General features: G+C 40.5%; 1 protein-coding gene across 1 annotated transcript in view; it reads left to right on the forward strand.

Annotated features, from left to right (window-relative positions):
• Window positions 1–270: 270 nt before the first annotated feature.
• The window catches only part of CTNNA1 (catenin alpha 1), a 174,219-nt gene continuing 157,311 nt past the window's right edge, over window positions 271–17,178 (forward strand). The window contains exon 1 of the mRNA XM_068980319.1: window positions 271–368. The gene's annotated coding sequence lies outside the window, so the exon portion shown is untranslated. The remainder of the gene's footprint in view (window positions 369–17,178) is intronic.

The raw sequence follows: 17,178 nt of genomic DNA on the forward strand, positions 1-17,178 counted from the left end.
ACTCCCATCTTTGGTTACTAGTAGCCTGGGATGAAGCAACTCAGAGGTGAAGGGCGGAGAGCAAGAGGTCCTTTTAGGGGTCCGGGTCTGGCATTGCCAGCCTCTTTGGTCTAGGACTCGCCCCCAAAGGGAGAACTGGGAAAGCTGGGAGGCAGCGGGAGGCGCTGGGAAGAGCGCGCCGGAGGGAGGTGCTGGGAAGGGCGGGCGGGGCTCGGGCAGCGGGGCGGGGGCCGCGGGCGGGGGGCGGGCCGGGGGCGGGGGCGCCGGGCGGCCCATTTCCTCCTCGGAGCTAGACTGGGGGAGACAAAGCAGCGGCCCGTCGGCTTCTGGCCTCTGGAATCTTCTAGCGCTCGCCCAGCTCGCCGCAGGTAATTGTCTTCGTGCGGGTGCGGGCTCCCCAGCCGTCCAAGGGGCTCCTCGAGTGGGCGGGCCTGGCGCGGTCACCTCAGCGACCTCCCCAGGAATCGGGCTTCAGGCCGCCGCCTGTGCGGCCTTCGGCCCGCTTCCCCGGCGGGGTCCCGGGCCTGGGCCCTGGCCCGGCGGGCGGGGCCGGCGCTTCCTGGCCTTCGGGAAGTTGAGGGGCCGCGGCCGCTGTAGCGGAGCGACTGGCGGACCCCGCGCTACCGCGGCGCTTCCTCTCTGGAAAGTTTCTCCCTGTGTCTAAACTTTGTTCAAGTGGGCTCGGTGCGCGCGCCAGACCCGCGCTGGGCCCCCGCGGCCGCCCTGCTTGCGGGGAAGAGTGCGCGTTGCTCGAGGTGCGGGTGGTTCCGGGAGTTGAGTTTTCCTCTTAAGTACGTGTGGATTGTGGTATCTGTGGTCGCACCCCTCCCCCACCACCGAAACTTCCAGGTCAGGTGGACGCGACGTAGGCTGAGCCTGCAGCCCCGCACTGCCGGCCCGGGCGGATGGGAAAGTCTGTGGCCCTTTCCCTGACACAGCCTGGCTGGGAATGGGCGCCACACCCGTGTGTGGACTTTCGGCGTGCACCGAGTTAACCTTTGTTTTGAAATTACTCTGACTTACTGTGCGGGTTAGTTGAAAGTACTTAATTCTGATTAGTCCTAGTTTTCACGAGTGGCGTTGGAATCTCTTTTTGTTAACTTTTAAAGTGCGTGTGTGAAACACTTGTTGGAAAAAATGTTGACTGAATGCCTAACCTTGGCTTGGCAGGAATGGCTTCCTAATAATGCGGGCGGCAGTTGGCTCAGATCCAGGACTCACACCCTCTTAATGTACCCCTGCGTCTTCGTAATGTTTTTTTTGTGTGTGTGTTCTGGACAAAACTTACAGTAATTTAGAACAGAGTAAGATATGTTAAAAGAGTAAGATGTGTTAAGTCTCCAACCAAGTTAAGGACTTTTCTTGTTTATGGTGAAGGAAATGATTACATCATTGTATTGTTGTAACAGGATAGGCATTTCGATGAGAGGGTATTTTCTTTAGCCGTGATTTTTAAAGACACTACAGGTGTATGTTACTTTAGGAAAGGATGAATTTATAAATCAAGTTAATTAGGATGTTATTTTGTTTTACAAGAGGAACGGGTTGAGAAGTTATCCAGAGCCTCTGCCCAGTTATTTACTCTTTTTGATTTTTACTAAGTGAAATATTTTTTTATCCACTTTGAGGACCCACAGTTGAATAAGAAATGATCTCTAACCCCAAGACATCACACTGTAATAGGAAGGAGATACAGACCCCAGGTGTAGTATAAGAATGATGACATTTACTACCATAATAGTATTGATAAGAAGCTTGTGAATGGTCAGTCTTACATAATAATAATGATAAAAACTGGTGGAGACATGGAAAGGGGGCTAGTAAAGTAATGCTCAAAATTCTCCAAGCCAGGCTTCAGCGATATGTGAACCGTGAAATTCCTGATGTTCAAGCTGGTTTTAGAAAAGGCAGAGGAACCAGAGATCAAATTGCCAACATCCGCTGGATCATGGAAAAAGCAAGAGAGTTCCAGAAAAACATCTATTTCTGCTTTATTGACTATGCCAAAGCCTTTGACTGTGTGGATCACAATAAACTGTGGAAAATTCTGAAAGAGATGGGAATACCAGACCACCTGACCTGCCTCTTGAGAAATCTGTATGCAGGTTAGGAAGCAACAGGTAGAACTGGACATGGAACAACAGACTGGTTCCAAATAGGAAAAGGAGTACGTCAAGGCTGTATATTGTCACCCTGCTTATTTAACTTATATGCAGAGTACATCATGAGAAACGCTGGGCTGGATGAAGCACAAGCTGGAATCAAGATTGCCGAGAGAAATATCAATAACCTCAGATATGCAGATGACACCACCCTTATGGCAGAAAATGAAGAGCCTCTTGATGAAAGTAAAAAAGGAGAGTGAAAAAGTTGGCTTAAAGCTCAACATTCAGAAAACGAAGATCATGGCATCCGGTCCTATCACTTCATGGGAAATAGATGGGGAAACAGTCGAAACAGTGTCAGACTTTATTTTTTTGGTCTCCAGAATCACTGCAGATGGTGATTGCAGCCATGAAATTAAAAGACGCCTACTCCTTGGAAGAAAAGTTATGACCAACCTAGATAGTATATTCAAAAGCAGAGACATTACTTTGCCAACAAAGGTCCGTCTAGTCAAGGCTATGGGTTTTCCTGTGGTCATGTATGGATGTGAGAGTTGGACTGTGAAGAAGGCTGAGCACTGAAGAATTGATGCTTTTGAACTGTGGTGTTTGAGAAGACTCTTGAGAGTCCCTTGGGCTGCAAGGAGATCAGCCCTGGGATTTCTTTGGAAGGAATGATGCTAAAGCTGAAACTCCCGTACTTTGGCCACCTCATGCGAAGAGTAGACTCATTGGAAAAGACTCTGATGCTGGGAGGGATTGGGGGCAGGAGAAGGGGACGACAGAGGATGAGATGGCTGGATGGCATCACTGACTCGATGCACGTGAGTCTGAGTGAACTCCGGGAGTTGGTGATGGACAGGGAGGCCTGGCATGCTGTGATTCATGGGGTCGCAAAGAGTCGGACACGACTGAGCAACTGAACTGAACTGAAGTTTTGTTTGGATAAGACCAGAATGCTTCCAGAAGACGACAGCTTTTGAACTGGATGAAACAGGAGTAGGGCTTGGTTAGGAGGAAGCATAAAAGGGCAGAGGAGTTTATGGAATTGTGATCTAAGTCTCTCCTGGTTTTCCTTTTACTCTTGGTTCTTGTTTCTCAGTCTGGGTTTTTTTTGTTTGTTTGTTTTGTTTTACTTGTTGTTCTATACACTCTTATTGAGGATTCTATCCAATGTGTATCGAAAGCCTTACATCATTGATGGGGTGTCACCCTCCTTTCATTAGCAACATCTCATTCCATACAGTGACTTAGAGATCAGGGGTGCCCTCTTCCTCTAAGTTGAGAGTCACTTCTCTGCATAGTCTTCCGTCGTCCAACTTAGGTTAAAAATCCAACACTCATGCTAAAGTGGAAGGTTCTCTTTTGAATTAGAAAGTCTCACTTGATCCATAGGGTCCCTTGTGCACTAGAGAACTGCTTGGGGGTCCCAAGAGACCTCAAACTTGAGGACCAAAATGAGATACCTTTTTCTTTTTTAGACCTAAACCAGCTTTGGAGATGGGCAGTAACTGGCAGAGTCCTGAGATTTCTTTGAAAAAGGGACAGTGTGAGACAGGATAGAGTTGGTTGTTGTGGTTTGTTTGCTGATGAAGATCTGGACAGAGGCAACAGGGATCTCTGCTTGCCTGGAGGTCCTGAGACAGGAAAGAACTCCATGTGTTTAGAGACCTAAGAGAAGACTTGTGTAGCTTTAAGTTCTTTTAGAGTAGGGGGAAGGCCTCACATGAAATTGCCAGGAAACTCCAGATCACATGTTTGGATTTTCTTCTAAGAGTTGTAAGAAACCGTTGTAGTGAGTTTCATGGTCTGATTTCCTTTTTAAGATCACTTCTGCTAGTGCTTACAGGGCTTGTATTGTGTACAAATGGAAGTAGGGAGTTGAGCTAGGAAGATGGTGGGACTGAGAGTGGTGAGATAAAGGGAGCTGTATTTTGGGGAAATGAGATAGGCTTAACATATGAAATATGAATTGGACGTGGGGTCTAGGATTATGTTACTGTTGTATTGCTTGCTCAGTGATGAACCCACTCCCCCTTTGTATTCCATCATTTTTATGATGAGCTCTTAGTCCTATTACAAGACTTCAAGCTAGCACTTTGCTTTTTGGTAGCAGATCTCTTCCACCAGGTGGTGTACTCCATTACACTATACCTTGTTATTGATATCCTTGTTTGTCTTTTCTGTTAGAAAGTGAGTCTTGGTCTTTGGCATGGTACCTGGCCTGGAGAGTAAAGAAAACATTAGATGCCCATTGAATGAAAGAGGAAGGAGTCTTTTCTTTATGGAATCTGGCTTGTGGGTGGAACTATGACAGATGAGCAACAGTCAGATTATGGAGGGCCTTGATTACCAAGTTGATATTTTGGGTGAATGATAACTCTGTTCATTTCATTGTTACTCCTTTCCACCCAGCTGTAATCAGATGAAATCCTTTCCATCTTGTCTTCCTCTTATAAGTTCTTGTTTTTCCTTCTCTCTGCTTCTACCCTAGATTAATTTTTGAACTATCAAAACTGCTTGTAGTTCTCTGGATAAATTGTTTTATAATTTATGTATATTTTAATATATTTATATAAAACAAAATTACATTTTATATAATTTATATTTAGAAATTTATATAATTTCTATATATACATTTTTCTAAAGGGCCTCTTGATGAAAGTGAAAGAGTAGAGTGAAAAAGTTGGCTTAAAGCTCAACATTCAGAAGACTAAGATCATGGCATTCGGTCCCATCACTTCATGGCAAATAGATGGGGAAACAATGGAAACAGTGAGAGACTTTTTTGGGGGAGCCTGGTATGCTGCAGTCCATGGGGTCGCTAAGAGTTGGACACGATTGAGAGGCTTCACTTTCACGCATTGGAGAAGGAAATGGCAACCCACTCCAGTGTTCTTGCCTGGAGAATCCCAGGGACCGGGGAGCCTGGCGGGGAGCCTGGCGGGGAGCCTGGCGGGCTGCGGTCTGTGGGGTCAGACAGAGTCAGACACGACTGGTGTGACTTAGCAGCAGCTTAATGAACTGAGTGAACACCACCATATCCACCATCCAGATCAAGAAACAGAAAATTACTAGTACTCTAGAAATCCCTTTGCAGTCACTACCCACTCCTCCTCTCCCTTCAGTTTTTATAATCTGAGAATTTGGAACATTATTGTTGCTCTATAAATGTCTGCTAAAGTTAATTGAATTTCTTACTGTCTTCCCCTCCACCATTCAGTCTTTTACATATAAGCGATAGTTATTCTTTTGGGGAGATACACTGCTGTCTTGTTGCTGAACTAGTCAGAATTTTAGATTGGCATTCAACATCTTCTAAGTCCTGGCGCTAACTTATTTTTCAGCCTTATCTTCTATTGTGAATTGTTGCTGTATGTCTCTGCATCTGCCAGGCATTTGTTCTGGAACGCTCAGTCGTTCTCTGACACAAATGCTATCCATCTGATCGATATGCCTCTTCTGCTGAGACATTGATCATTGTTGCTGAAAGTGATCTTTAACTTACTGGAAATTTTGAAATTTGCACCTGATTATGACATTCTCATTATCTTTTAAAAATATACATAACAAGATGTACCGTTTAAATTATGTGTACACTTCAGTGGCATTAAGTACATTCACTTTGTTGTGTAACCACTGTCAGTGTCCCTATCCAGAAAAAAATTTCATTGTCTTAAACTGAAGCTTCATAACCGTTAAACAATAACTTTGCATTTCTTCTCCCCGCTGGCCCACTGGCAATCTCCATTGTATTTTCTGTCTCTCTGAATTTGACTGTATTAATGCCTGGCTTGTTTAACTTAGCATAATGCTTTCAAGTTTTACCCATGTTGTCAGTATATCCTTCTTTTTAAGGGTTGAGTAATACTCCATTATCCAGTCATCTTGTTGATGAACACTTGGGTTACCTCGACATTTTGGCCACTGTGGATTATGCTCCTGTGAACACAGGTGTGCAAACACGTGTTTGTGTTCCTGCTTTCAGCTCTTCTGGATATATACCCAGGAATGAAATTTCTAGTTCATTTGGTATGGTAATTCTGTGCTTAAATTTTTGAGGATCTGCCATACCGTTTTCCACAGTAGGTGTGTTATTTTATATTCATAACAGTAATGTGTGAGTGTTCATGTTCTCCACATTTTCATCAACACTTGTTAATTTCTATTTTTAATTTTAAAAAAGATTTATTTACTTTTTAATAAGTTATCGTAATAGATGTGAGTTGGTGTTTCATTGTGGTTTTGATTTGTATTTCTCTAATGTTAGTGATATTGAGTGTTTTTCATGTGGTTATTGTCTATTTGTGTATTTTCTTGGAAGAAATATCTGTTCAAGTCCTTTGCCCATTTTAATTGTTTGGGTTTTTTGTTTTTAAGGTACAGGATTTCTTAGTATCTTCTGGCTGTTAATCCCTTGTTAGACATAGGACTTGAAATATTTTCTCTCAGTTTTACCCTGTTGGTATGTCCTTTTAATGTTCAAAAGTTTAAAATTTGGATCAAGTCCAGTTTATCTGTTTGTTGTTGTTCCTCCTCGTGCTTTTGGTGTCTTCTAAGAAATCATTGCCAGCTCCATTGTCATAGAGCTTTTCTTTGTGTCTCCCCCCGCACCCCTTCTTCAGCTGAGCTGTGACTTCTTTGAGGACAGGAGATAAAGTTTTTTATTGTGACCTCTTTACAGTACAGTAAGCACATAATGAGGAAGGAAAACTTCCGAAGAGAATTTTTTTTAATGTAATTCTAAAAATGTCATAACAAACAGTAATTGTATGACAGGGTATTTTCTACTGTTGTTAATTTGTCATTGATTATGTGTCTGTTACCTGATTTATGATGATAACCTGCTTTTAGTGAAAGTCACTCAGTCGTGTCCGACTCTTTGCAACCCCATGGACTGTAACCTACCAGGTTCCTCAGTCCACGGAATTTTCCAGGCAAGAATACTGGAGTGGGTTGCCATTTCCTTCTCCAGGGGATCTTCCCAACCCAGGGATCGAACCTGGGTCTCTGCATTGTAGGCAGACACTTTACTGTCTGAGCCACCAGGGAAGTCAACTGCTTTTAGGGGTTTTTAATCTTAATGAATCTCAGCTGGAGAATTTGAACTTTGTCATCTATGTAACGAATGTGATGAACTTACAAAGGATGTTTGGGCTTCCTTAGTGGCTTAGATGGTAAAGAATCTGTCTGCAATGCAGGAGACCTGGGTTCCATCCCTGGGTTGGAAGATCCTCTGGAGAAGGGAATGACTACCCACTCCAGTATTCTAGCCTGGAGAATTCTGTGGACAAAGGAACCTGGGCAGGCTACAGTCCGTGAGTTCACAAAGAGTTGGACAGGACTGAGCGACTTTCACTTTCATAAAAGATATTTATTTTTAATGTTTGATGTGATAAAATGCTAATTTATTGTTTTACTTATGGAGTGCTGTTATTTACATAGCACTGAGTTGCTGATTTACCTTCCTAAAGGCTCTTGTGGACCATAAATTCTTTTGCTACATGATGAGTTCCTTCAAGGCCATTACATTCTTTTGCATTTTTCAGTCTTTTGTGATACCTGACTCATGTCTAATATGAGTAGATAGGCTATATATAGGATTTGCCAGATTGATATGGGGGTGGAGGCAGCTTGGCTTTACATCCAGTTTTTTTTTTTAAACGTTTTATTTTTATTTATTTGACTGTTAGTTGCTGCACATGGGATCTTTAGTTGTGGCATATGGCACATTCCCTGACCAGGGATCAAACCCAGCTCCCTGCATTGGAAGCATAGAGTCTTAGCCACTGGACCGCCAAGGAAATCTCTACATCCAGGTTTTTTTTTTTTTTTTAAAATAAAACCACCCCTCATTTTTATCACCTAGAGGTAAACACTATTAACATTTGGTTGTACATTCTCTGATACTTTTTCTAAGAGTGTATTGTCTATAACTTTTATAAAAACTAGATTTTTACTTTATTTGCTCTTGTCCATTTATCATACTCAAACATTTCCCCTATTAATAGCATTAAGATTAACCTTTTATTTTATGTACCACTGAGGAAAAATAAGGGCTTCCCAGGTGGCTCAGTGGTAAAGAATCCGCCTGCCCATGCAGGAGATGTGGCTTCTATCCCTGGGTTGGGAAGATTCCCCTGGAGGAGGGAATGGCAACCCACTCCAGTATTCTTGCCTGAAAATCCCATGGACAGAAGAGCCTGACAGGCTACAGCCAGTAGGGTCGAAGGGACTTGGACATGACTGAGCCCACACATAAGAAATAAACACTACTAAATACACTAGGAACTACCATCAAGTTTAGAACACATCCAAAGTTTAGAGACTTAAAGATGTGAAATATGTATGCTTTAGAATTGATGAAATATGTTAATCTCACAGTGTTAACATAGCATGTTAATGATCCCCTACTGTTCCAGCGTAGCTTCTTTAATCAGTCCTCTGTTGGACATTTAGTTTGCTTCCAGAGTTGCTTTAATTTGCAGCTGAATCTTCTGCCTGTCCTGACATCTTAAGGGAAACTTTGTTTTTTTTTTGGGGGGGTGGGGGGACTTCTTAGGAGAGGAATTCCCCAGGGAAAGATTTGCTACTCTTAAAAGAATTTTTTTTAAAAAAAAAACTGAAGTTATTAAGTATATATAACATAAAGTTTACCATTTCACTGTTTTTGAGCATTAAGTGCATTTACATCATCCGCATCCGTTTTCAGAACTTTTCCATCATTCTGAACAGGATCTTTACTTACTTAGCAGCAATTCCCCATCCTGCTCTCTTCCCAGTTCCTGGTAACTTCTTTTCTACTTTATTTATCAGTTTGCCTATTCTCGGTACCTCATATAAATGGAATCATATATTTGCCTTATTGAGGACAACAGCAACATTATTTTATATATATTCCAGTTAGCTTATCCATTCAATTCTTAATGAACATTTGGATAGTTCTGCTGTGAATAGTATACAGCTGTGAACATGTGTTAAGATATCTCTGAGACATTGCTTCCAGTTCTTTTGGGTATATACCCAGGAGCAGAATTGCTGGATTATATGGTAAGTTTATTTCTAACTCTGAGGTACTGCCATACTGTTTTCCACAGTGGCTGTACCATTTCGCATTCCAACCAGCAGGGCACAGAAGTTCTAATTTTTCTCCATATCTTTAGCAACACTCTTTCTTTTCTCCTGTTTTCTTTTGTTTTGATACTAGCCATCCTAATGAAGGTGAGATGGTTATCTCATAGTTTTGATGTGCATTCCCCAAATGATTAGTGATACTGAGTATCTTTTCATGGGTTTATTGGCCATTTGTATATCATCTCTGGAGAAATGTCTAGTCTTTTGCACATCATTGAGTTTTTTTTTGGTTGAGTTTTAGTTCTCTGTATATTCTGGATATTAATCTCTTATCACACATGTTTTGCAGTTATTTTCTTTTTTAGTCTGGAATGCCTTTTCACTCTTGGTGATATACCAGTTTTTATTTTGATTAAGTGCAGTTTTTTTTGTTTTTCTATTGTTACTTGTGTGTTTGATGTCATATCCAAGAAAGCATTACGAAATCCAGTGTCATAAAACTTTTGCCCTGTGATTCTTTTCTAAAGTTTTATAGTTTTAGCTTTTACAGTTAGGTGTTTGATCCATTTTGAGTTAATTATTGAATACTATAGAAGGTAAGAGTCTAACTTGATTGTTTTACATGTGGATATCCAGTTTTCTCAGCCCTACTTATTGAAAAGCCCGTCCTTTCCTCTTTGAATGGTCTTGACATCCTTGTTGAAAATCGTTTGACTCTCAGAGGGTTTGTTTCTGGGCTCTTCATTTTGTTCTGTTGATCTCTTAGTCTTTATGTGGTACTTTATGCTAGCACCACATCGTTGTTTACTGTAATTTTGCAGTAAGTTGATGCCAAATTTGATCTTGAAGTAAATAATTTTTTGTACATTTATCTTGTGTGGTTTAGTTGAATGTGTGTGCTGATGTGAAAATAAAATAAATTCTTTTAACTGTTCTGTCTCTTGATTTTGGAGGTGATTACACAACTGTGAATTTTTCAAAAGTTGTAGAATAGGAAACTAAAGTGAATTTTACTGCATATAAAAAAGAAAAACAGGTAAAAATAAACTCATTAAAAATCTGTATTTTGCAAGTTTGACCTTTCTATATAAAAAAATAGTGAAAAACATGAAATCAATTATCCTTTATGCTTTCCCAGCCCAATTAAGTTTTTTTCTCTTGAGTGACTGTGAAAGCCACACCCTTAGAAATCTTGAAGTAATTTTGGTTATACTTTATGTGTTGGAGGATTTCAGTCTTATTAGTACCTTCTGTTTTCTCTTAAGAAGAAAAAGTCAAATACACCAGGCATTGTAGAGTCTTACAAAGCATCAGTTACTGAAATTTGCCCAGGTGCCAGTGTGCTTGCTTTGAGACGGTGAGAATGTTGTTTGTTTCTTGTGCATTGTGATGATTGACTCAGCCCCTGTGTTGTGGGCCTGGGCTGAATGGGCTGAACAGGGTAGTGAGGTGAACAATCTGGCTTGATTTACCCTGTTTCATGCTGTCTTTGCTCACTTACAAGAGCACTGTACTAAATTTGTCCATTATTGAAAGTTCAGAGTGTGCAGAAATAACTGTGCTTCAAAATAAAACTTCAGCATTGCCCTTTCTCTGTTGAAGCTTCCAAATGTTCATTATTTTCCCCTTTAGTTTTTTTTTTTCTTTCTAATAACAAACTTTCTCCATGTGCAAGCAAACCCCCTACCCCATTTCTAATGAAGCTTGAAATGAGCATGCATTTCTGTTTACTTGTTGTTGGACTGTCATCTATCAAGCCCCCTTTTGATTGGGATTTAATTTGTGATTTTTCATTGGCTGCAAGTTTGGAGCAGTGCATTTAAGGCAAATACAGTAAGAAAGGCAACTTTGAGTGTTTTTCTGAATATTTGTAGCAAAGATTTGATCGTTTGGAACAAGTACTGTATGAGTAGTGTGATTAGATTTTAAAATTTCTTGTCTATTCAGTGTTGCCATTGTAGTAAAAGAAGAGGGGGACTTATATTGTGGAAGTTATTTTCATCTGTAAGAGTTTTTGAAAAAAGATTTCAAGAGCTTTACTGAAGAAAAAATTCTTCTGTTTCTTCATTTCTGTTACATTTTTTTCTCTTTTGGTTCTCTTTTGTGTTAAATTTTTGTGATGAAATAATTTAATCCAATTTAATCTTAGTGTTAAATAACTGATGTTATTCCTTAATTGCTAATTTAAAGAGTAGTTCTTTTTTGGATTACTTCATTTTGGCTCTTCTACTTCATTATATTGAGCTGTGGATTTCTTTCTTTCTCATGTTCTGAGATTTCATTGTTAAATACTGTCATAAACAAGTGGAACATCAATTGTATTTTGAAAATGTTTTATTGCTCTGGTTTATTTTGTTAGTATTAGACATTATAAGTTGAGTAAATTGGAAGCCTGGTTAATTACCAGATTACATACTCTTGTACTGGTTTATTAGCCAGGGTAGAGTGCAGGCTGTTCTTGAAACTGAAAGTGTGGTCCTAACTCAAAAAATGCATTCACAGTGGCCCATTTCAAGTTACATGAAGGATAGGAACCTTTGCTAATAGTCCATTTGCCCTGTGTAGCACCGATACATGCTTTGTTTCCAAGCAAAGATGCATTGTTAACTAATCCCTCGTGATATGTTGAATATTTCATTATGTTAAATATTTCAACATTAATCTAGACTGTTAATCATGGTTTATGAAAAATGATAGTGCACTGAGTAAGGCAGAGCTGTAAGGGTAAGTTACTATTACTGATGAGTCAGTGTTCATGGGGATTTTCTGTTCCTGAGGTTCTCTAAATTGGCAAAGGTTTCTTATAATCATCTGTTACCATTTTCTTGCTTCCTTGGACCTGGGGTCATCATGTTCTCAGAAAAGCTCTGGACTGACTTTGAAGTGTATCTTTAGAAACCTGTCATTTTGCACAGAAGTGGGAAAGTGAAATGTGAGCTTGATCCCTTGGGAGGAAAGGAAAAAATTCAAGGAAATAGAATATGGCAACCCTTGAGAGAAATTTAAACTTATTTGGAGTCACTAAGACCAGTGGAAAAGGTGGTATTTTCGAGGTATCTTTATTGAGTTAGGGTCTAAGGCTATATTTGCTGTATCTCAGTTTCAAGGAAGGGATCAGTTAAATACAGTCCATTTATTAAGCCTGACTTTAAAAGCAGGTGCTAGGGAGGATGTTAAGGATGTGTAAATGGTACTTCCTTGGCTGTCCAGACTCTGTACTTCCGCTGCAGGGGGCACAGGTTTGATCCTTCTTAGGGGAACTAAGATCCTACAGGCTGTGTGGTGTGCCCAAAAGAAAAAAAGTGTAAGTCATCATTGCTGAACTCAAGAAGTTTACAAACTAATGACATTAACTTTGGTAATACCACTGATCGGTAAGAATTAGCAATCTGTATCTGTTTTGCTAAAGTATTACAGGAAAGAGAGTTCTTAGTTCTTTCCACATGTCAGTGTTACTAGGTGAAATCTTAAAACAGTTAAGCCAGTTCAGTTAATCATTTATAGAATGTTGTTAGATGAAAGTTACCGTGCTCAAAAAAGGCTGACAGCTCCCTGTGCTCAATGGAGCTGTCAGCTTTATGGGAGATGGACACACTGCTATCATGCTCTGCAGCAAGTGCTGTCATAGAGATGCTTGTAAAATGATAGGGGAACCAGAAAAGAGGAACAGCTCTTAGAAGCAGAGGACTTCTGTGTGAGCCTTGAAGGAAGGCGGAAAAATTTGAAGGTCTGCCCTGAGCAGAGGGTTGGGGTTGCACAAAGGTCTGGAGACATGTACTCCCTGGAGAAGAGTTTGGAGTGCAGGCAGGTGATGAGGTTGACAGACCAGTGTGAGTAAGGTTGGTTTGTTGGAGTTCCAGCTTCATACTGTCTTTGGTTGGGGAAGCAGTCCTATGTTTTTTTTCAGAGGGAAGTTGATTCCATGGTGATGATAACAGTCTGGGGCTATCTGATTCCTGAAAACAGGGAGGGGTAAGTAAAGTAAGGTGCAAGGAAGGGAAGGAAGAGGAGGAAAGGGGCCTAGTTTGGTAGAGCTTTGGTCAGTGGAAATAGGGAAAACCAGAGGGGGAATAGATGAGGAAAATGCCTGGCTCTGGCCTTGTGGGTTTTGAGGAATTGAACTCTGCAGTGTGTGTGTGAAGGCCTTTGGACTGGGGAAGTGCTGCTGGCCAGGATGGTACTGGCTTTTGGTTTTTAATATGGTTATTGTAGGGAGGGGGGGGCGGTTTGCCTTTTATCTTTGTGTTTCTTTGGTGGGGGGTTGCATTTCAGGATTTCTCAAGTATTATAAATAGTAAGAATAAAATTGTATTTTTAAGATAATCTCTGATGCCTTCTTAATTGCTTTGCTTATCTTTCAGCTTTATCTTCTGCCATTTCACTATCTAATATTTTTCCTTCACACTGTGGTTCTTGGAAGGTGCCAAAGGTCTTTGGTCCCTTTGCACAACCTGAAACAACTGCCCTCCCTCCTAGGACGTCAGATCCTCAGTAATGACTCTCCCCATTGGGGATTCCCTCCTGGGTGCTCCTCTTTGCACTAATGGATCGTGTTACAACTTTTTATTTTCTGTTACATTATAAACTGTTTTTCTTTCTAGACTGTGAGCATTTCCCTCAACTTTCTTTTTTTTGAAATTCTTCAAATGTACAGAAAAGTCAAAAGTAATACAATGAGTACTTGATTCTTCAGTTCATCTAGTTTCATCAATTGCTAACATTTTTCAGATTTCCTCTATTACTGTACATAAGTTTTTTATCTGAGACATTTGAAAATAAACTGCAGATACCAAGTATTTCACCCTTATGCTTTTTAGCATGTGACTCCTGTAAGAGTAAGGACATTGCCTTACTTAACTAACTATAATATATAAGAAATTTTGCTTTGATATAGTAACATGATTCCTTTTAAAGAGTAGTCCAAGAGCCAATGTCTGCCGTCCTTGGGAACTTGTGAGAAATGGAGACTCTTAAATATTACCGTAGACGTACTGATGCAGAATTTGCCTTTTAACAAGATTCCTGTACTGATTTCCTGTACAAGCCATATTCATATTAAATCCCACCAGTTGTCCCAGTGATGTCCTTCATAGTGTGTTTTTTTAAAAATCCAAGAATCAATAAAAGATCCTGTATGGAATTTAGTTGTTGTGTTTCTTTGGTTTTGTCCGTCTTTTTATTTTTTCTGTGACATTGACACTTTTGGAGAGTTTAAGCCAGTTGTAGAGAATGTCTACAGTTTGGATTTGTCTCATTGTTTCCACTTGTGGCAAGAACAGTACATATGTGATGATGTACCTTTCTCAGCATTGAAATGATTGTCAGGTTGTTCCACTTGTGGTGATGCTAATAAGTTTAAACAATTGTGATTAAGTGGCATCTGCCAGATAGCGCCATTGTAAAGACACATTTTTCCTTTTGTACTTAATAATTGACTGCTGTGATTGCTATGATCTGGTAGTGGTTTCGAATTAGTCTTTGTGTCCCTGGCACCTAGCAGGATCCTCAGTTCAGTTCAGTGCAGTCGCTCAGTCGTGTCCGACTCTTTGTGACCCCATGAATTGTAGCACGCCAGGCCTCCCTGTCCATCACCAACTCCCGGAGTTCACTCAAACTCACCCAGCCATCTCATCCTCTCTCGTCCCCTTCTTCTGCCCCCAATCCCTCCCAGCATCAGAGTCTTTTTCAATGAGTCAACTATTCGAATGAGGTGGCCAAAGTACTGGAGTTTCAGCTTTAGCATCATTCCTTCCAAAGAAATCCCAAGGCTGATCTCCTTCAGAATGGACTGGTTGGATCTCCTTGCAGTCCAAGGGACTCCTCAGGATGTGGTAATTGGTCAGTCATTGACGAATGATAACCAAGTCATCAAAGGTATATGCTACAAGTTTTAGAGACATTTCTTTTTTTTTTTTCCTCAGTTCTTTCTCACTCAGTCTGGATAACTTCCTCTAGTCAAGTTTGGGCATCTTTTGTCCTAGCTCTCTAAGAAAAGTATAGTCCTCTTATTCCTGTGTAGCTTCTAAGCTGGGTGAGAAGTTTCTCTGCCTTTTAGTCCCATTGTTGTAAAACAAAACCCTGTTTTCCCTTTTGTCTCTCTGTTTTCTTGAGCTTCCAGTCCAGATGCTGGCTTTATCTTTGTTTTTCAGACCATCCAATTTCTTACGGAAACAGGGACTTCCTGTGTATCCATAATCAGTTATCTGTTGTGAGGGCTTGGTGCAGTTTTCTCTTAAACACTTGCATTGTTAATGGTCTCAACTGTGTGGAATGGAAGCTGAGTAAGTGGACATAGATATCCAGCCCACAGTGCAGTTATTTCAGCAGCTCTGGAGCTTGTTTCTGCTGTTCTCTTCATTTGATCTCTCACTTCTCTATGCTCCAGGCACACTGGTCACTTCTTTCTCTAAGTCCTGGGAGATTCTGCCTTATCTCTGTTACCTCTGTGTGCAATGCTCCTCCCCCAAATAATTCACTTGATTGGCTCTTTATTGACTTTCAGCTCAAGTGTTATCCAGATAGAAAGGTCCTGGAAGGATCCTACCTCATTTCATTACCATTGCCCTGCTTAAGTTTCTTTCTAGCACAGATAATTGTTTTGTTTACTTATTTATGCTGTTACTACAGTGTAGTTTCATGAAGGCAGACTTTTTTTTTTTGGTCTTGAATAGTGTCTGTACAGAGAAGGCAGTAAAATATTTGAGTGGCTAGTGGACCAACCATTGTTTTTTTAGGTTTACCTTTTGTCCTTTGCTTAGTGCTTTTGGTAATCATTGTGTTTCCTGTGTTTCCCTATTACCTTCGATACTCTAGAGAAGATAAGAAAATGAGAGTGATGGTATGTTTTATTATGATTAAAAATAATTATAACCTTTAGCAGTAATAAAATTATCATAATATTACAGTGTTGAAATAAAACAAAGACCTAGCCGTGTCATTTTTCTTCTAGGTCTGTATACCTGAGTGACAATTTGTACTGTGTGCCATATAAATCCTGGAGAAGGAAATGGCAACCCACTCCAGTATTCTTGCCTGGAGAATCCCATGGATGGAGGTATAAAATGTATTTGTATATGAGTGGATCACATAAGATGATGGTTTATGTAATCCAGTACTCTGCTGTAGATGGAAACTTTTTACTCTCATTATGTTTTGGCTCTCAGGTTTGACCAAGGCGAAGTATTTTTTTTGGAATGGGCGGATGATGATACTTTACTTGTAATTAGAAAGAGACTGCATTGTTTTTGGAGTGGGGAGAAGGGAACAAGTTTTCTTTTTGTTTACATGAACCTGTGGTTTTATACATCTTATTGTCTTACCCCTCCTTGTCTCTCTTCCCCCTATTCCCAACTAGTTTACATTTTAGGAGAAAGTGACGAGCTTGGGGACCTGTGGGTGCACCCATGTTTGCTCAGTCACATCCAACTCATGGCGACTCCATGGGCTGTAGCCTGCCAGGCTCCTCAGTCCATGGGATTCTCCAGGGGAGAATACTGGAGTGGGTTACCATTTCCTGCTCCAGGGTATCTTTGCGATCCAAGATCATCATAGGACCACTGGGGAAACCCAGGCTTGGGGATGGATTTAGTCAAATAAACAGATGTCAGTCAGTCTTAATCATAAGGTGTTTTTTTTTTTTCTTCTTCTCTCTTTCTCTCTTTTTTTTTTACAGTAACCTGGAGATTTGAAGGTTAAGATCCTGACAGCTTTGTTAATTCTGTTTAATACAGATGTAGCCTAGCATCACTAGGACTGCACTGACTAATCCACAATCCTGTATCTTGTGCACTGTGACAGTTAGCATTACTGTGGGTACTTTTAATTTCTAAATTTCTTGATTTGCATTTAAATGAACCATCCAACCATTGCATTAACTTAACCTTACTGTTTATATGAAAAAAAAATTGGCATTGAGTAGCTAGGTAGGGATAGTCTAAAGCTTTGGAGCAGACACATTTTAAGAATGATGTGGCCATTCCATTGTAAATGAACATTTAAT

This window comes from Capricornis sumatraensis, chromosome 9 (assembly GCF_032405125.1).
Source record: "Capricornis sumatraensis isolate serow.1 chromosome 9, serow.2, whole genome shotgun sequence".
Lineage (NCBI taxonomy): Eukaryota > Metazoa > Chordata > Mammalia > Artiodactyla > Bovidae > Capricornis > Capricornis sumatraensis.